The sequence below is a fragment of the Adiantum capillus-veneris genome, chromosome 22 (assembly GCF_014529385.1).
Source record: "Adiantum capillus-veneris isolate H3 chromosome 22, ASM1452938v2, whole genome shotgun sequence".
Lineage (NCBI taxonomy): Eukaryota > Viridiplantae > Streptophyta > Polypodiopsida > Polypodiales > Pteridaceae > Adiantum > Adiantum capillus-veneris.
The window spans coordinates 126,255,300-126,277,511 of NC_140952.1; the positions used below are offsets into that span (position 1 = coordinate 126,255,300).

The window sequence follows — 22,212 nt, forward strand, 5'->3', positions numbered from 1 at the left end:
TGTTGAAGGGTAAATACAAAGTCGGATATATAGTCGGATATGCAGTCGGATATCGGATGTATTGTCTTATTGTCAGTAGCTAGTTGGATATTGTAAGCCTGATCAAAAATTGTTAATGTATGCCAAGAATCAGACAGTTATAACTGAATTCAGGCCGCAACTTTATATTGTGTGTTGGGGAACTTTGGAAGGACGGGATTGTACTGAGCCTTGTTTTGGAGAACTTGTATTGGGCATTTTCTTGATATACAACTTCTGATATTTGTCTGAGTTCTTGCACTCTCATCATATCTCTAATTTGTTTCTACTTTTGTTACACACACAGTATTGCTTAGCTCTAAATTCACATGAATCCAATCTCTTGGTGATTATTTATTGTATGTGTGATTATCCAACAACATATTGGCAATCCCGTTGTCTGCAGATCTCGCATTGAGGCTGTAATTCGGTTTCTAAGGGTCGTACTGTGCTTTGTGTATTATTCAAAGATGATGCATGTCCGAGAGGGGTAGGAGAAGGTCAAGAGTGTACTATACCCGTGCTCAGACTCAAGCTGGAAATATAGATCCCTTTCATTATGGTTCTTTAAGTGATGATAATGCACCTACTGCACCACCTGAAGTTCCATTGCTAAATCAAGGACAAGGTAGTGATGGAGCATCAGAGGAAAGGTTAGTGAGGCAATTCTTGGGGGTGCTACTCTTGGCAAGAAGACCAAATAGAAGTAGACATCAACTTAGCTTTGATCCACTGTTGTTAGCTCCTGGGCAAAGACCTCGGAGGCAGAAACAACCTATTCAGATGGCTCAACCACCCCCTAATCCACAAATCAAATCAGTAAAGTTCAAGGGTAGGTCTAAGGAGGATGCAGATTTCCATGTGGCTTAGTTTGAAACCAGGTGTTAGGCTAGTGGATATCAGGGTATCTTCCCTGATAATATCAAATTACAGTAGTTTGCAGCTACTTTGGAAGGTAAGGCTATGAGTTGGTTTAGCCAATATGGTGTTGCTCATTTTACAACTTATGATGAGTTGAAAGTTGCTTTCTTGCAAAGATTTAGAAAGGAGAAAACTCCTACTGATGTTCTGAGTAAACTCAGAAGAATTAAACAGGGTTCAATGTTGGTGGAAGATTTTGCCCAAAAATTCAGGATTTTGGTTGAGAGGCTTCAAGGTAATGAGAGGCCCACTAATGAAATGTTGGCAGGGTACTTTCTAAAAGGGTTAAGGACAGGTTTGAAGAATGTTGTGGCAAGTATTGATATTGTAGGTGGTTTTGACAATTTGGTGGTAGCTGCCTCTAGAGTTGAGAAAAGATTGGGCATGACTAAGTCCAGAAGAAGGAAGAGTTCTGATTCCAGTGGTGATTCTACATCAACAGAACACTCAGAGTCGGATTCTCAGTCTGAAGTTTCATTTGATAGTGACAGTAGCAAAAGTAAAGTGAGGAAGAAAAAGGGGTCTCCAAGTAGTGGTAAGAAAAAGGATAAGAAGGATGCTGAAGATGAATTGGTGCAGAAATTAAAGGGTATAGGTTATTCTATTCTTGCTCCAAGTGACAAGAGATTTTGTGAAAAGGATGGGCATACCACTGCTCAATGTTGGTATAATCCAAAGCAGAGAAATAAACCACCTCCCAATGTGGGTAGGGGTAGGGCTATGGTTGATGTCAATCAGGTGGCTCCTTTCAGGGGAAGACCACCATTTCAGGGACCTCCCAGGCAGCCAAGCAAAAATCAGGATAATAATCAGAGGAGACAACAAGGAGTCATGCCTTGTGTGTATTGTGGATATCATAATCATTTTGTAGGAATCCGATGCGACTTATGGGTCAAACACAGAGAAGAAAGAGGGATACCTGTTGTACCTTATAATTAGGACAATCAGCAAGCAAGACCACCCCCAGCTCCTCAAAATCTGCCACCTCAGGCTCAGGCTAATGTTATCATTATTGACATATCAATTTTTAGAGCACCTGTACATGGACCAGCTTCCTCTGTTATTATTGAGGAAATACTTGATGAGGATGCAGGTAACAGTTATTCTGATTTGAACTTTGAGGGAATTGAGGTTTTAGCAATAACTAGGTCCAAGTCCAAGGGTCCTATTGACTGGAAACAACAAAAAGAGATCAGAGATAGGGTGCACCAATAGGTGGAAAAGGAGCAAAGACATCAGGTTTTGGATAATGGAGTTTTCGAGTTAGCAGAATCTTCATCTCTTAACAGGGAGGAGGTGCAGGTTTTAGGTGAAGCAAGGGATTGGTTTGATCACTGATCAACTCTCCTTTGCAATTGTCCTTAGATCAGATGCTGTGTTTGGTTCCAGCTTTCAGGGATAGATTGTTGAATAAATTGTTGGGAAGAGGACCTGAATTGTCCTCACAACCCATTGTTGAACCAGGTGGAGACTCTATTCACCCTTTTGATGTTGATTTTGTAGTACCAGTAATTCAGGGGACTTTTCAAGGAAGACTGTTTGAAGAGGTATTGCTTGATGTAGGCTCTGGAGTGAACATATTACCTAAATCTGTGTATCTTGCTATGAATTTGGGAAAATTAGAACCAACACCTTTCCAGGTTAAAATGGCTGATCAAACAAGGGTGCAACCAGTTGGAATTTTAAGACAAACTTCTGTGTTAATATCAGGTATGAAATTTCTGGTGAACTTTGTGGTACTCAGGATGAAAGAAGGCCATAGTTCTTATGAGATGTTTCTTGGCAGACCTTGGTTTAGATTAGCCAAGGTAAAACAGGATTGGGGGGAGAATCAGGTTGTTCTTACCAAAAGTAAACAGGTTCTTACTATTCCTGTGCTTGGGAGGAAGCAAATTTCGGGCAAGGAGAGACCCATGTTTGCCCAATCGATTAACTTAGCAGAGGAGGTTGAGTATGATGAGGAAGAAGCATTCTTACAGGCCAACCCTACAATTATACCAGTGTTTGAGGTGGATGTTGAGGGTATTTTGCAGAAGGATGAAGAATCAGAGTCTGGGGAAGAAGCACGTGTTTCAGGACAAGAAATTCAAGGAGTTGAGGTATTAAGGATGATAGATCATAGTGTGGCTTCTACGACTAAGGAGGTAAGTCTACAGGAAGAACAAGAGGCTAAAGATATGGTGGAGAAGTTGTACAATAAAAGGTTTGGGCAATCCAAGAGGGTTGAACAGGATGAGTTGAAGGAGCTTAATTTGGGCATTGAAGAAGATCCTAAAATGGTGAAGGTTAGTGTACATGTGGATGGTCAATTTTTACAGGACTTGTTGCAATATTAGTTGTTGGGTTTATACAACCTATCCATGAAGTCACATGGTTGTCTCCTATTATTGTGGTTCCCAAAAAGAATGGGAAAATCAGGGTTTGTGTGGACTAGAGGAAATTAAATGCAGCAACTATTACTGATCCTTTCCCTATGCCTTTTTGTGATGCTATTTTGGATGCAGTAGCTGGACAGGAAATGTATAGTTTTTTGGATGGGTTTTCTGGGTATAACTAGATTCAGGTGGCTGAGCAAGATAGGCACAAAACAGCTTTTATAACAGAATGGGGGGCTTATGCTTCTACTGTCATGAATTTTGGGCTAAAGAATGGTCCACCATCTTTGAATTACACAGCTTATAAGACTTTTATTTGTTGCAGGATTTCATGAGGGTGTTTGTGGATGATTTTTCATTGTTTGGAAAAAAGGACTTACATTTGCACCATTTAAGGTTATGCTTTGAAAGGTGTAGGATGTTCAGAATGTGTCTGAATCCTTAAAAAAGTGTGATTGCAATAAAGAGTGGTATTCTATTGGGTCATGTGGTATCTCATCAGGGGATGTCCATTGATGATAAGAAGGTTGAAGTAATTCAGGCAGCAAAGGCTCCTACAAATGTTAAGGAGTTGGGTAGATTTGTTGGATCTTTAAGTGGCATAGCAGGTATATCAGGTATTTAGCCAATGTATGCATGCCTCTTACTCATTTGACAAAGAAACATGTACCTCTTGTATGGTCTGATGTTCAAGAAAGATCCTTCCAACTATTGAAGAAGATGATATCAGTTACTCTTATTCTACAGGCTCCTGATTGGAATTTACCTTTCCATGTTTTTGTGGATGCTTCAGATGTGGCTGTTGGAGCTGTATTGATGCAGGAAGGTGTCAGGGGATGGTTCAGACGTGTATATTATGCTTCTCGTGTGTTAACCTCTGCTGAAAGAAACTATGCAGTGACTGAAAGGGAAGCTTTGGGCATGGTGTATGCTTTGACCAAAGTCAGGCATTACTTGTTGTGAAACAGGGTGATCTTTCATGTAGATCATCAGGCTTTGCTTTACTTAATCAAAAAACCATTGCTTACAGGAAGATTGGCCAGATGGATGTTATTATTGCAAGAATTTGATGTTGTTATTATTCATACACCAGGCAAGGAGCATGCTATTGTAGATTATTTAAGTCAGATTAAAACAGGTGAAAAGCCTACAGGTGTTATTGATGATCTGCCTGATGCTCAGTTGTTTGATGTTCAAACTGTCAATTCTGATTATTGGTATGATCAGATGTTAGTATTTTTTATGGATGGCACAATGTCATCAGACTTTTCTACAAATCCGAGAAGAAAGTTTGCACTAAAAAGTAGACCTTTCTTGGTTATTTCTGGAGCTTTATATAAGAAAGGAATTGATCAGGTCATTAGAAGACGTGTCCCTGATTTTGAACAATCAGCTGTTTTACAAGAAGCACATTTTGGGGCTGCTGGAGGACATTTTTTTGGAGACATTACAGGAAAGAAAATTTTACAAGCAGGATTATGGTGACACACTGTGTTGAAAGATGCTCACAACTATGCTAAGAGTTGTGTGGTGTGTCAGAAAATGGGTCAACCTGATTCTACAGAGAGAATGAATGATCATCCTATTTTGCCTCTAGAAGCCTTTCAGAAATGGGGTCTAGATTTTGTGGGACCAGTGAAGCCAACTACTAGCAGAGGATGCAAGTACATATTGGTGGCTACTTATTATTGTACTAAATAGGTGGAGGCTATAGCATTGAAACAAAATACAACTGCTAGTGTGGCAAGGTTTCGTTATCATAATATCATGACTTGGTTTGGTTGTCCTGTGGAGTTAGAAAGTGACTGAGGATCTCATTTTCTGAATGCTATTATCGCTGAACTTACTAAAACTCATATGATCATGCACAAAAAATCCACAGCTTATCATCCTCAGGCCAATGGTCAAGCATAGAGTACTAACAAGATATTGATTAGGGTTTTGAAGAAGATTATGCAGGACAATAAGAAGGATTGGGATGAGAAGTTAGATTCAGCTTTGTGGTCCTTTAGGACAGCTTTCAAAGTGACTACAGGTATGACTCCATTCAGGCTAGTTTATGGGCTTGAAGCAGTTGTCCCTATGGAGTTTGTGGTACCTAGTCTCAAAGTGAGTGCTGAGAAAATGACTCCTAAAATGTCTGTTCAACATAGAAGCAGGTATTCGTTACAGTTGGAAGAAGATAAACATGTCAGTTTTGATATAACTGATATAATTCAGAGGAGGAGAAAAGCTTGGATAAATCAAAATATCAAGTTCAAAGTTTTTCAGGTGGGAGATTGGGTTATGCTTTATAACTCTAGATTGGGACCACATCCTAGAAAATTAACTTTAAGATACAAGGGACCATATCAGATTTTTGAGGATAAGGGTCAGGGTACTTCTATTGTTGCTGATGTGTATGAGACAAGAGTGGATTCTCCAGTTAATGGATTCAGATTAAAAATGTTTGTTGGTAAACCACCTCATTTAGATTGGCCTACAACAGCAGTTGTTCAAGCAGATGAGTTCATGGATGTAGCAATGTGCAGAGATAATGGTACTCAGAAGGAGGATATTCAGGTGAATATTCAGGAGACTATTCAGGGGGACAATCAGGAGGATATTCAGATCTTGGAAAATTAGGTGCAGTGTGGTGGAGATGTCGGAATTCGTACTATGTCTGATTTTTGGATCGGATTTACGGTGGTCAGATATTCTTTTATTATAATTTTTCAAACTTTTATCTAAAAGTGTGATGATTGTCCACTAAGCTCTATTTTTTATGAGTACCTTGAAAAGAGCAAGGTGCAGTTAACTGACGTTTCCAACGCACGAGTTCATATTCTGATTCGCCTATTTCCTTCCTCGTCGCGTTTTCTCTTCACATACTGTGTACGGGTTGGTTCTCTTCCCTTGCGCCATTCTACTCTTCAGTCCTCTACTCTCTATCATCATTCCTTTGCATGCATGATGGGCAAACCAAAAGGGGGACCTGCTGCCCGATCAACGTTTGATGAAGAAGAGCCAAGTAGTAAGCGGTCGAAGAGAAAGCAAGTATCCATGAGGGTAGATGTGAGTAGCCCTGAGCCTGAAGACCCACCTTCTGGAGAACAAGAGCCCGATAGTCCACCGGCAATGACACCTATCGAGTTGTATCAAACCCTGATGGAGCCCTATGTGGATTTCAGAGTCGACCTTGACTGTTCTGCAGAGGTACATTCACTATGGTTAAAGAAGATAGGCTTATTTGATTTTGTTGTTTTGCCATGGCAAGAGTGGAAAGGAAATATGTATGCTAAGTCTCAAGTGGAGATTGTCAGAAAAACAAAGGGAATGCTATCTACCAATGTAGCTTTGAGCCCTCAATTGATTTCTGAGGTATTTAAACTTCCAATCAATGTAACATCTCAGATTCCTAAGTGCTCGGATTTTTTTTTTGGAGAAGGAGTTTGGAGCCAGAGAGGGTGGCAGAAATTATTACATGTTGAAGAATGTCAAAACTTATAGAAGAGAGCAGTTGAAGTGGTATTTAGAAAAAAATTGTTTCTTGGTCAAATTTGATTATATGTCCAAGGAAAATTTTGCTCCTCTCTGCTTTGTTGAGCAAGGAGGAAGTGTTAATTGGGCTTACCTAGTTTATGAGAGGATCAATGGGGAGATTAATATGTCTGACAGGAGGAAAGCTTCTACAAACAGCAGGTTGTGTGCTTACTTGGCAGCATTGTTTTCTTATGTGAAAAAGTTGGACATTGGTGATTTTTCTTTGACTAATTTAGGCAGGGCAGAAGGGTATACACAGCCACACCTTAATATTCATGGAGTGCAAGTACCTGCAGAGTTAATCAATGATCAATAAAGGCAAAAACCTATGTGTTTATGATTAAAGCAGGATACAATCATAGTGAAGCTCTCAAAAGTGTGCATACTCCTGAAGTGGTGCACTCTTTGAAGGACATGGACATTTTAGAAAAGAAGCCTCATATAGTGCCATCAAATCAGGTCAAGCTTGGCAAGGCTTTCAATCTGTCCAAGAAAAGAAAAGCAGAGGTGGAACCTATAGTTAAACAGTTGAATTTTGATGAGTTTCCATCTCCAAAGATTTTCAAGCCAACAGATGCTGGAATGGAAGAAAAGATGCTTTTAGGTGTTACAGAGTTTATTCATCAACAACAGCAAAATATGGAAGCCCAGTTACAATCTGTGGTTGATTCTAGTATTTCCAAAATACTTTTGCATGATCAAACTCTCAATGCTAATGCCTTGCAGAAAGAGTTGGAGACTGTCAGAGTTACACATCAGAAGGAAATTCATGACCTGACGATGGAACATCAGAATGAGTTAGCCAAACAAAATCTTTCTCTACAGATGTTTAAGGACTGGACACGGGAGTTGGAAACAAAATTACAATCAAGATGCACCAATTGGCCATTGTCAATAAAGAGTTGTAGGTGGAGAATCAGATTTTGAATCAGAGAATTAAAACTTTGGAGCAGTTGGAGAAACAGGTGTTGGGAGAAGAGGAAGTAGATGTCAATGGTGTTCTTATCTCTGAAGGGGACATGTCAGTCCTCAAGCAAAATTTGGAAACAGGTATGCAAGAAGTGTGGGCAACATTTAGAAAGGAGACGAGTTCCATTATCAAGTATCCTTATGAGAAGATTATATCAGGGTTATATCCTTATGAGAAGATTATATCAGGGTTTGTTAGTAGCCATGAAGCTGATTTACTAAAGGAGATGGAACAGTTAAAGGAAGACAGAGATTTATACAAAAAATAGGTTCATGATTACAAAGGAAATAGTATTGCAAAATCTGCATTTGCTGAGAAAAAGGTATCAGTTGATCCAATTTCAATGGAGATGGGTACTAGTGAAGGTTTGGCTGAAATTCAGAGATCAGAAGCACAAGAGATTACCAATGTGCTAGATGATGCAGGAGTTGTTGGTGCTACTATTGGATCAGTGACAGTGGCTGAACCTATTATGCTTGTTCAGATTATTTATCAGATTCTAATGAAGTTCCCAATGAACCCAATGTTTGAACTGTTGTAATCATAGCATTTCTTGTTTGCCTTGGTCTTTACTGATCAAGGGATGTGTGGATCCAAGTTGGATTTTGTAAAATCCACCACCGGGGCGTGCCATGTGTTGAAGGGTAAATACAAAGTCGGATATATAGTCGGATATGCAGTCGGATATCGGATGTATTGTCTTATTGTTAGTAGCTAGTTGGATATTGTAAGCCTGATCAAAAATTGTTATTGTATGCCAAGAATCAGACAGTTATAACTGAATTCAGGTCGCAGCTTTATATTGTGTGTTGGGGAACTTTGGAAGGACGGGATTGTACTGAGCCTTGTTTTGGAGAACTTGTATTGGGCATTTTCTTGATATACAACTTCTGATATTTGTCTGAGTTCTTGCACTCTCATCATATCTCTGATTTGTTTCTACTTTTGTTACACACACAGTATTGCTTAGCTCTAAATTCACATGAATCCAATCTCTTGGTGATTATTTATTGTATGTGTGATTATCCAACAACACATAGACTTGGGTAATCTAAAGATAAAATCCATGGATATACTCTCCCATGGTGAATTAGGGATTGGCATTGGCTGGAGTAATCCAGGTTGCTTCCTACTATCATACTTAGTACTTTGGCATACCACACATTTTGAAACATACTCTTGTATGTCCACTTTCATGATAAGCCTATAGAAGTATGTCTCTACTCCTCGAAGAGTAGGTTGAATGCCTCTATTCCCTGCATAGGAAGGAGCATGGGATTCATACATGAATTTCTCACGAAGGGAATGGGTAACACATAGCCTATTGCCATGGAGAAGATAACCATCCTACCAGGTGAATGGTTATTCTTTCTTTCCCAATGCAAGGGCTGACATTATGTCTTTAAAGTCAAGGTTAGTAGCATACTCATCTATCATAGAAGATAGATCATTGTGTGTTGTTATAGACACTGCATTAACTTTTGGTCATCGTGAAAGTGCATCAGCAACTTGATTGTGTTTACAAAAAATGTGGGCATATGAAAATAAAATTGCGAAAGAAAATTTGCCCACCTCATTTGTTTGTCCAAAATCTTGGTTTGCGTCATGAAGTACTTGAGACTTTGGTGGTCTATTTGTTAAATAAATGGAGTCCCCAATAGATAGTGTTTCCATGTGTCTAGGTCATTTAGAACAGCTAAAACCTCTTTTTTGTATATGCCCAAGACTCTTTCATTGGCATTGAGCCTTTGACTCTCATATTCTATGGCATTTCCTTCTTGAAGCAAGACTACTCCAAGGCAATCACCACAAGAATCACGACCTCAAATGGCTTTGAGACATCCGGAAGCATAAGGACGGGTTGGGAGATAAAGCTTCTCTTTGAGCTTGTCAAAAGCATTTTCTCTTTAGCATTCCATGAGTATTTAACATTTTTCTTTGTTAAGTCATGTAATGGTCTTGTTATTTCAAAGAATTTTTCTATGAAGCGTCTATAATATGCAGACATACGAAAGCTTCTTAGCTCATGTAGATTTCTTGGATTAGGCCATGCGTTTATTACCTCCAACTTTGATGAATCCATACGGATACCACCTCGAGAGATAATATGACCTAAGTATTGAATCTCTTGAAGGAAAAATTCGCTTTTCTTTTGATTGATAAAAAGCTTGTTCTCCCTCAATGCTTGAAAAATCACTTGGAGATGTTCCTTGTGTTCCTCCAAGGACTCCGAGTAGATGATGATATCATCCTAGTGAATTTTTGGTAGGGTCTAAATATTTTCTCCATTAAACGATTGAACGTGGCTGGTGCATTATTCAAGCCAAAAGGCATGAGTAGATATTCATAAAGATGAAATGTTGTACGAAACGCAATCTTTAAGATATCTTCATTCACTATCCTTATTTGATGATAGACACTTTTAAGGTCAAACCTACTAAAGTAGGTAGAGCCTTGTAGCTTATCAAACAGATCTTCTACCTGAGGTACGGGAAATCTATTTTTGATAATGATATGGTTTAGTGCTCGATAGTCCACACAAATGCGGTATGTACCATATTTCTTTTGCACTAGAAGGATTGGAGAACAAAGGAGAGGAGCTAGGCCTCACCATCCCTTTGTCTACCAATTCTTGTACTTGCCTCATGATCTTCTCTTGTTGAGCTTGGGAAACGCGATAAGAAGCCTTGTTAGGCAGTGAGCTTCGTGGTAGGACCTCAATTGGATGGTCATCATCCCCTCATTTTGGAGGTAAGTCCATAGGAATATCACCGATGAACACACCTTGGAATCCATTTAGAAAATTAGACAAGTCTAACTCTTCTTGATTCTTACCATTCACATTTGATGAAACATTAGGACCTTTTAGGGACTCTCTCACAAAAATCATGTACGCAATAATTGATCTTTTCATTGATTTATCAAAAGTAGGTGGATTTACAAGTGGTATAGTATGACCAGACTCACTAGCATCTATATACATGCTCTTTTCCCTTTAGGTGAAGTAGATTCTCTTTTCAGGGAACTTCATGTTGGCAGCCATGCGGTTGAACCATGGTGCCCCTAGGATAACATTCTCATGTTGGAGAGGAGAGATAAAAAAGTCTTCTTTGTCGATGTAGCTTTGGACATGAAGCCTCAACTTACCAATCAAGGGAGTAACGGAGGCTTGTTGTCTTGTTGCGGTGGCTAGGCTCTCCATCATAGCATATAAACAACCATGGAACTGCATTTAGACTCCCTTTAGCAAATTAATGGTTGCATGAATGTGTATTGTAATACATGCATATATGATGCATGCAAGGGATGTAGGTGCCATAGACGCAAGCATACATAGTCTTATCAAAACCCTTTATTGACCATAGCTCTTGGATGGTTGAGAAACTGATCACAACCCTACTATCCAAATAGTAATAAAAAACATCATTTCACATAACTTTTGTGCTCATGTCAAACTTGAAACTCCGCTTAGCGAGTGCAATTTTGGTCAAATATAGCTGACTAAAAATTGTGCAGAGTATGATCGGGTAGTCACATTTGAAACCTCATAATAATTAAACTTAGGAAGGGAAACGGATAAACATTTATGGTGAGCTGCTAGTACATATAAAGAGGCAGATTCTATCCCCTATGGCCATCATGACATATGTAGGTGTTGCAGCGGCAAGATTTCTAAAACTGAAGGCACACTATTTTAGGAAACATTATAGCACTTGAAAATTCACAATCCTAGAGGGGATTTTAAGGGAATCTATTGCTAGAGAAAATATATAAACAAACCGTCTTAGGGAGACACATACATGCAATTAGGAATTGATGTCTTAATTTTGGTGGAAATCAAAACTTGTTAAGGGATGTTTGGCATGATGATCACAATCTTGCCTACGTGTATGCTTGTGCTAGAGAAGCATGTAACAAATGAATTCTCTATGCAAGTCTTTACATGTGAATCAACTACGATAGGAGTGAATCTAGGAAGGATCATTAGCCTATGAACTTTTGAGAATAGCAAAATTAGGAGAATTAGAGTGAGCATTTTTGTGATACTACTTTGAGAACATGGAGGGTGAACTTAATTAGCGGTAGAAACATAACCATAACACTTTATTAACTTGGCATGAAAAATACTTTTGCAAGAGAGAGATTTTAGAGAACTTAACAATAGTTGAGGATCATATTTATGTGGAGCCGGTCTCCCCTCCAATAGTCTTTTGTATTATAGATTCTACCATCAAGAGAGACTTGGTACAATACAATCTTTGTGTTCCCTGTGACCTAGCTGATGCATTGAAGATGGAAATCTTCATGAACCACTAGCATAACATATACCTTGTAAAAAGCGTTAACTGTCCCCAACCTTAGTCCCAAGGCCTCAAACACCTTCAAAGGTGGAGAGAGCTAGCGGGGAATGAGGATAGGGAACAAGAAGAAAAAAAATTCATAGGAAAAACAAATAATTCCTCACTTATTATCACTCTTCTTGCTTTAGCATACATAATAGCATAGTAATGAAGATGGCAAAGATGGCAAGCTTAAGCATTGGAGAATGGCTCTTGGTTGGATTTGCATTCCATAGCCAAGAGTGTTGGTGTAGGATCTCAATTTCTCTACAAGCTTGGAGAAGGAGATGGAGCTCTTGCACTTTGCAACTCACACAATGAGTGTGTGTGTGTGTGTGTGTGTGGGGGGGGGGGGGGGGGGGGGGGGGGGGGGGGGGGGTATACCCCCCAAGCTAGCCCCTTCCTTGCTTTGGTTGACCCCCTCTTCTAGCACTAGCTTGCACTTGATTGGGGACCTCCTCTTGGCCAATCACATGCTTAGTGCATATCAAGCAACAAGGGTAGCATTAGGACAAGTGTCCTTCTTACCCTTTTGAAAGAGAGGACTTGATAAATGCAAAAACAATTAATTGAATTAACTAAATTATCATTGGACCACTTGGGAGGCCAACCAATAGGCTTTAGGCACACTAGAGGGCAGCATGAAGAGGATCTTGATAAGTGTCCTAGTTGCTTTCTTTATACCAAACTTGCCTTGTGGGAGGGTGTGTGTGTTCTCTCTCTAGCTCCTACAGAGAGGGCTCGCCCCCTCATGAGTAGGGATGTGCTTTGACTTTTTGAACACCTTAACCCCTCAAGCACCTTAGTCATGGAGCACCTTAGTACCTTAGTCATTAAGCACCTCAAGTACCTCAAGCACCTTAGTTAGCAAGCACGAAAAGCACCTCAAGCTTGGGCCAGGTTCCCACCTCAAGCACACTCCTAGCTTGCCTTAGGTCAAAGGATTTTTAACACTAACCTTTTGAGGTCTTTAATGAAGCTAACCCTATGGTCTTTAAGCTATGTTAGCTAGTCTTGCTCTTTGATAGATCATCTCTCATTTGGACCCCTTTTACCAAGCCCCGTGTTGAGATAGATTCGTAAGCACATGTCTATATTTTAACCCTTGTTTCCATTTATTCTCCCACATGAAATCATAGTCGTCCTCGACTATGAGGTAGAAGAGATAAAACCTTAGTCATTACTCAATGTTTCTTAGCGGGTAGAGGATCCCTTTTTACACTATGACATCATTCCAAGATGGATGACTAGTCCATTTGGTGCTTGGGAGACGTAGCTACCGCAAGTATGTCTGCTCTTAAGTCCATTTCATTCTCCCAAGTAGAGTGACAAATTCTACTTGGTGTTTGAGAGACGTCGTCATCACAAATATGATTCTAAGCATGCATACTACTTAAATTTGTGCACAATAAAAAGAGAATTAGTCTTATAAGACAAAAACATTGATCATCATTAATAAGAAACATGTACATTTGGTTACTCTAATGTAGCATTGTAAGCATGGACAATGTTTATACTATCCTTAAGCAGTATTCCTTGCATCTATCTAGCATCTTGAAAAGGATAATTTTTGAACTTAATAAGATACCGTCAGATAATCTTACCAAGTCGTAGTACCTTGTCTTCATGTGAAGGATACCTTTGGGTTGTAGCACCTATTCTTGGTCTTCAATTCTGGGAGGGTCTTCAATAATTGGTTCACTTGGTGGATCTCCTTTGTAGGGCTTAAGCAGGCTCCCATGGAAATCATTTTGTATAAGTGGTTCGGCAGCTTGAGTTGATAAGTCATCTCATTGATTGGATTCAGGATTTGAAAAGGATCATAGTATCTTTTTGTAAGTTTAGCATAATACTTTTGATGGCCCATAGGATTTTTGCTCATCGTTTGCCTCAATCTAGCCTTGGGAAACTTAAGTAAGACCCAATCATTTTTTGTAACCATGAAGGCCCTTTTGTGCTTGTTAGCAGAAGCTTTTGCCTTTGTTGAGAGATGGATATAGCCTCCTTAATCTTTTGGAAAGATTCTTGTAGGTCACGCCTATACTCATCGGTAGCGAAGATCTTCCCATGTACTTTAAGTAGCAAGGGACTTTTAGGTCTTCTCTCTATGATTTCAAAAGGTTCTTTTTTTATAGAAGTATGGATAGTATTATTATATGCATACTCTATAAGGGGTAAGTACTTTTCCCATTGTGAGCATTGATCTACGTCTATAATATAAGTCTTTAGTAGATCGAGTATCGCAAGATTGGCTATCTCACTTTGGCCATCCATTTGTGGGTGATAGACCGAAGAGAAATTCAATCTTGTACCTAGATGTTTAAAGAGACCTTTCCAGAAATTACTGGTCATTCTAAGATCTCTATCGGACACAATGGATGTTGGCAATCCATGTTGTTTGAAAATCTTAGATATGAAGAGAGTTTCCATTTGGTGTGCTTTAACAGTATTTTTGACATGAATAAAGTGTGCTTGCTTGCTAAACCTGTCGACTATGGTCCATATTCCCATATTCCCATGGATAGACATGGGTAATCTAAAGATAAAATCCATGGATATACTCTCCCATGGTTAATTAGGGATTGACAATGGCTGGAGTAATCCAGGTTGCTTCCCTCTATCATACTTAGTCTTTTGGCATACCACACATATTGAAACATTACTTGTATGCCCACTTTCATGGTAGGCCAATAGAAGTACGTCCCTACTCCTCAAAGAGTAGGTTGAATGCCTCTATTCCCCGCATAGGGAGGAGCATGGTATTCATACATGACTATCTAACTAAGGGAATGGGTAACACATAGCCTATTTCCATGGAGAAGATAACCATCCTGCAAGGTGAATGGCTCTTCTTTCTTCCCCGATGCAAGGGCTGACACTATGTCTTTAAAGTCAGGGTCAGAAGCTTACTCATCTATCATAGAAGATAGATCATTGTGAGTTGCTATAGACACCGCATTAACTTTTGGTCGTCGTGAAAGTGATCTAAAGATTTTTTTCATTAAACAATTGAACATGGCTGGTGCATCAATCAAGCCAAAAGGCATGACTAGATATTCACTATCCTTATTTGATGATAGACACTTTTAAGGTCAATCCTACTGAAGTAGGTAGAGCCTTGTAGCTTATCAAATAGATCTTCTACACAAGGTACGGGAAATCTTTTTCTGATAGTGATATGGTTTAGTGCTCTATAGTCCACACAGATGCGGTATGTACCATATTTCTTTTGCACTCGAAGGACTAGAGAACAAAAGGGAGAGGAGCTTGGCCTCACCACCCCTTTTTCTACCAGTTCTTGTACCTGCCTCATGATCTCCTCTTGTTGATCTTGGGAACCTTGATAAGGAGGCTTATTAGGCGGTGAGCTTCCTGGTAGTAGCCCAAATCGATGGTCATCATCCCCCCATTTTGGAGGTAAGTCCATAGGGATATTATCAATGAACACATCTTGGAATCCACTTAGAAAATTAGACAAGTCTAACTCTTCTTGATTGCTACCATTCACATTTGATCTCTCATTTGGACCCCTTTTACCAGGCCCCGTGTTGAGATAGATTCATAAGTACATGTCTATATTCTAACCCTTGTTCCCCTTTATTCTTCCACATTAAATGATCAGTTTAATATGAGAAAATCATTTGGGTTGGTTAGATATTAGATTTTATGACATTACCTCTCTCTTGAAATCATAGTCATCCTCGACTATGAGGTAGAAGAGATAAAGGCTTAGTGATTAGTCAATGTTTCTTAATGAGTAGAGGATCCGTTTTTACCCTACAACATCATTCCAAGATGGATGACTAATACATTTGGTGCTTGGGAGACGCAGCTGCTGCAAGCATGTTTGCTCTTTAGTCCATTTCATTCTCCCAAGTAGAGTGACAAATTCTACTTGCTGTTTGAGAGACTTCAGCATCACAAACATGATTCTAAGCATGCATACTACTTAAATTTGTGCACAATTAAAAGAGAACTAGTCTTATAAGGCAAAAACATTGATCATAAAAAAGAAACATGTACATTTGCTTACTTTAATGTAGCATTGTAAGCATCGACAAGGTTCATACTATCCTTAAGTTGTATTCCTTGCATCCATCTAGCATCTTCAAAATGATAATTTTATAATTTAATAAGATACCGTCGGATAATCTTACCATGTTGTAGTACCTTGTCTTCATGCCGAAGGATAGCTTCGGGTTGTAGCACCTCTTCTTGGTCTTCGATTTTGGGAGGCTTTTCAATAATTGGTTTACTTGGTGGCTCTCCTTTGTAGGGCTTAATTAGGCTCACATGAAAAGCATTGTGTATGAGCTAATGGTTGGGAAGCTTGAGTTGATAAGCCATCTCATTGATTGGCTTCAAGATTTGAAAAGGATAATAGTATCTTTTTGCTAGTTTAGCATAATACTTTTGATGGCCAGTAGGAATTTTTGCCCGTCGTTTGCCTCAATCGAGCCTTGTGAGACTTAAGTAAGACCCAATCATTTTCTCTAACCGTTAAGGCCCTTTTGTGCTTATCAACAAGTGCTTATCAGCAACAGATTTTTGCCTTTGTTGAGAGATGGATATAGCCTCCTTAATCTTTTGGAAAGATGGCTATACTCATCAACAATGAAGATATTCCCATGTACTTTAAGTAGCAAGGGACTTTTAGGTCTTCCCTCTATGATTTTAAAAGGTGCTTTTCCTGTAGAAATATGGGTAGTATTATTTTACGCATACTTTACAAGGGGTAAGTACTTTTCCCATTGTGAGCGTTGATCTACTTTTGTAACATAGGTCTTTAGTAGATCGAGTATCATAAGATTGGCTATCTCACTTTGGCGATCCATTTGTGGATGATAGGCCAAAGAGAAATTCAATCTTGTACCTAGATTTTCAAAGCGACCTTTACAAAAATTACTAGTCATTCGAGGATCTCTATTTGACACGATGGATGTTGGCAATCCATGGTGTTTGAAAATCTGAGATATGAAGAGAGTTTCCATTTGGTGTGCCTTAATAGCCTTTTTCACAGGAATAAAGTGTGCTTGCTTGCTAAACCTGGCAACTATTGTCCATATTCCTGTTTTTCCATGGATAGACTTGGGTAATCCAAAGATAAAATCCATGGATATACTCTCCCATGGTGAAGGGATTGGCAATGTCTAGAGTAATCCAGGTTGTTTCCCTCTATCATACTTAGTCTTTTCGCATACCACACATTTTGAAACATACTCTTGTATGTCCACTTTCATTGTAGGCCAATAGAAGTACGTCTCTACTCCTCGAAGAGTAGGTGAATGCCTGTTGGAATTAGGGTTGTAGCAAAATATACACATTTTGAGAAGAGGAAGGAAGCTCAAGGCACACAACAAAGAGTGTATTACTTAGTGTGCAATGGAAAGATAGATAGCCCTAGAATGATGGTTGTATATATAATTCACGGGGGGGGGGGGGGGGGGGGGGGGGGGGGGAAACCGCCCCGTGAGGGAAAAAAAATGCATCAACGGTCCTAAGTGTGTTACACACATCACTACCACATGTATATGGTAACAAATCCCCCTTGGAGTGATGCGGTGAACGAGAGCTGGCACAAGAGTAAAGGGAAGTTCCATGCCCTGAGCACATGATCAATCCACAAAGGGGAGTAAACCCAAAGATTTGTCACGAGACAATGCCTTTGTGAAAAGATTTGCAAGGTTGTCCTTTTTTGGCACATAAGCCAAACTGATCTCTCTTGTTGAGAGACTCTCCCTGACATAGTGGTAATGTACCTCAATGTGCTTTGTGTGCGAGCATGAAAAACTGGGTTCCTCACAGCTGCAATGTGCTTTGACTATCAGTGTAGATAGTGCTGGCAGTGTCCTGTCCAACACCCAAATCAGCCACCATAAGGCTTCTAAGCCATACACACTCAACCATAGCTATCAAGACTGCCATGCACTGAGCCTCACAACTAGAAGTGGCCACAATAGGTTGCTTCTTTCTCAACCATGATATACATGAACTACCAAGCATGAAACAAAAACCACTTGTGGACACTCGCATGTCAAAACAACCAGCCCAATCTGAGTCCGAAAAAGCATGTAAGTCTAGTGGCAATGATCCCCCCTTGGGATGGCCAAGATATAAAGTGCCACTTGAGTAGTGAAAAATCCTCTTGACAGCCTGCCAATGCTTAGACCTTGGGCTATGCATAAATTTGTTGATATGTGATAGTGCAAACTGAATATCCGGCCTTGTGTTGCATACATAAATGAGGCATCCAATAGTAGTTTGGTAAAGAGTGACATTTGCAGGATCACCAACATCATGAAGACTCAATTTCAAACATGTTTCCATGGGAGTGGCAATAGGTTTGCAATCCTCAAGTCCAAACTTACATCACAATGTCTACATAAAGAACCACAATGAGAAGTACATCACCCCCATGCTTTATATACAATGTGCTTTCAGTTGGATTGTTATGAAAGCCTCGTTTGACCAAATGGGTGTTAGTCTTCACATACCAAGCACGAGGAGATTGCTCCAACCCATACAAAGCTTTGTTACATTTGCACACCTTATTTTCTTGTCCTTTCTTGACAAAACCGCAAGGTTGCTTTACTTAAACTTCCTCAAATATGTCACCATTCAAGAAAGCAGTAACAATGTTTGATTGATGTACATCCCAACCAAAATGAGCTGCCAATGCACATAGAAAACGCACAGTAGTCATACAACAAGTTGGAGCAAAAGTCTCTTCATAGTCTATGCCTTTTTGATGTGCATAACCCTTTGCAACAAGTTGAGCCTTATACGATCAATCTCAAAATCTGTCTTGCGTTTCAACTTGTAAACCCACTTCGTACCAATGGCATTTTTGCTAGGAGGAAAATCACATAAAGTCCATGTGTCATTTTCTATAAGTGCATCATATTTAGATTGCATGGTAGCCATCCAATTTTTTGAATTTTGTGCTTCATCAGAAGAGAGAGGTTCCTCAATATATGTAAGCTAGACACAACCAAAGCATAACAATCTGATGCATAAGATGCATGGCGAGAGCCGGAACGAGTACAACTAGAGGTGTATCCAATTTACTGTCATGCAATGTATGCACCAGCCATTTTGGCATACCTCTAGCCTGCTCATTTTCATCCCTTTCCTCATCAAGTACATCATGTACATCTACATCAGTAATAAGCTGATCTGTAACATTTTTAGAAACCCCCATAGGCTATACATTTTCCTCATTGGAATTTACATTCAAACTTCCACCACTAAAAAGAGGCAACAAAGTGTCATAAATGTCCTCTGAGCTGACATTACTTCCTCTAGTACATATGACAGCAAGGGCTGAACAGAATCTTCCACAAACACAACATCTCATGAGACCAAGATATGCTTTGTTTGTGGAAGATACAACCTGTAACCTTTGCATTCAACACTATAACCAACAAAAATACATTTGACAGCCTTATCACCCAATTTTTTTGGCTGTGTTTGTGGCTCCAAAGCATATGCCAAACAGCCAAAAAACATGCATGTGCTCAATAGAAGTCCTTTTATCATGCAATGTTGCATATGGAGTAATAGACTGCAAAGCTTTCATAGGACACCTGTTTAGTACATAAGTGGCACACATGATGGCCTCAAGCCAAAAAAAATGTGAAAGCTTGACTTTTGACCATACATCGTGCCATTTCCATAAGTGGCATGTTTTTCTCTCAGCAACACCATTTTGTTGAGGCGTATAAGGCATTATACATTGGTGTTTTATCCCACGACTATCCAGAAATGCATGAGACATATACTCCCCCCCTCGATCTGAATGGAGGGTGCCCATAATACATTTCAAGACATTATCAGCCATAGCCAGAGATTGTTTGAAGCACATAGAAACTTCGGACTTCGTTTTAAGCGAAAATACCCATGCATGCCTGGAGTAGTCATCAATGAGAGTCATGAAGTAAAGGTAATTTCCCAAGGAAGAAGTTTGCATGGGCCCATAAACACCACTATGCACAAGCTGCAACTTGCATGCGGCCCTACCTGAACCATTCTTTGGAAACTTAGAATGCTGCATCTCACCCAAAATACAACCTTCACAAACATGTTTGGCATGTGCTCCAAGAGACGGCAAAGAAGCAAACATATCATATTTTTGAAAACGCAGCAAATTAACAAAATTCAGATGACCAAAATGTGCATGCCAAAGTTTTGCATTTGAAATAGCCTTTGAATCCACATCTGCAATTGAAAAATTCTGCCCACACTTGTCTTACAAAGTGAGCTTATACAGCCCATGGCATAAAATGCCAATGCAACAATTTCATCACCAAAACTGAGATCATGTATTGTACATCTATCATCCATAAATTTTACTACAAGACTAAGTCTAGCAAGTGCAGATACAGACAAAAGATACTTCGTGATCCCAAGTACCACAAGTGTAAAACAATTTCCATTTGCAGCAGTAAGCACAACCTTCACTGTAAAAATACCACACATGTGAATTTGGAGTAACTGACATGCATCCATCATGGACAATAGGATTATAGGTACACTCTCTATTAAAAGCCCATTCGGCATCAGCATCAGAATCATTGTCTCCTTTCACAGAAGACTCAAGAATAGCTGCATTTGTAGTGGATCCAACATTTGCATTGGAACCACCCTCTTTCTTCTTAGCCTCTTTGGCTTTTGACACTTAGGACACTGCTTAATCAAGTGATCATTAGATTTACAATAATGACAATGCATTTTCTTTTTGCCCTTATCACTAGAATTTCCAAACGAATTGCTTCCAGCAGAAGCATTAGGAATAGGTGATTTTCCACTCGCAGAAGAACCATAAGAAGTGGTTGCATTGTTGCTACCACCCTTTCTTTGAGCATCAATAAAAGCCTGTTCAACTGCACGCTATCTAGTCCTGTTTTTTTGGAAAGTGACTCTTGCCCTTATCACTAGAATTTCCAAACGAATCGCTGCCAGCAGAAGCATTAGGAATAGGTGATTTTCCACTCGTAGAAGAACCATAAGAAGTGGTTGCATTGTTGTTACCACCCTTTCTTTGAGCAGCAATAAAAGCCTGTTCAACTGCACGCTGTCTAGTCCTGTTTTTTTGGAAAGTGACTCTTGCAACAGTAGTGTGCACAATGCATCAAACTTGACAACTTTAGGATTTCCTTGGGTCATAAGTCTCCAAATACTAACAAAAGTCTGGTAAGAGTCTGACAAGGCATCTAGAACAGTTTGCACAAGGGAACTATTTGAAATGACTTCACCTACAAAAATTAGTTTCTCATTGCTATCCTTGACACCAGCAAGTGTCCATGTCATCTTCCTCATGCATAATCTTTGATTCTAGCTCTTTACACATCAATGCAATTTTAGCCTCATTGCGACTTGCATAAAGACCAGCTAGAATATTCTAAAAGCTTGTTTTGCAGATTTTTCTGAACGAATGTGAGGAGTAATAGTGCACTTCACAAACAACACAATCAATACATGAACATATGCATCTTTTTACATCCCAACGAGCTTGTTCTGTCGTAGGAAAAACAACTCTAACAGCAGCAACCCTTGCAACAAGACCTGCAACATCCTCAACATCGCCTCTATCCTCAGAACCAGGACGTACATCAATGCCCTACACAATATTCCAGACAGCCTTTGACACAAGAACATGTTGCATCATGCAAGCCCACATAGGGTAATTGTTCCCATCCAATATGTCCTCAGCAGCAAACATCTTAAACACAGCTGTGTTGTTGTTGTCGGCCATAACAAATACCTGCAGCTGATGTGAAAACTGCCCAAAAAGAGGAGAAATGGAGCGGGAACAACACGTTCTATATAGCACTAACCGTAGAATACTATAAAGGACCTATTATGCAAACAACGGCACTGATAGAATTTTTGCACAAAATGACAAAATAGCCAGTGCAGTACTACTTGTAGTGGAAACGGAGGCCAAAATGAGCCCAAACCAAAAATTTGAGCAGACTAAGCTCTTCAAGTTTTCTCAAAAGATTTGTCGACCTGCAAACACTTGCCAAATCTCATAAAAATCGGAGAAAGTGAGCAAGCATGTGCA

At 39.6% G+C, this 22,212-nt stretch overlaps 1 pseudogene; it reads left to right on the forward strand.

The window, feature by feature from the left end:
• The first annotated feature begins 7,418 nt into the window (after positions 1 to 7,418).
• LOC147430178 (uncharacterized) lies at positions 7,419 to 8,337 on the forward strand (annotated as a pseudogene).
• Positions 8,338 to 22,212: the final 13,875 nt, after the last annotated feature.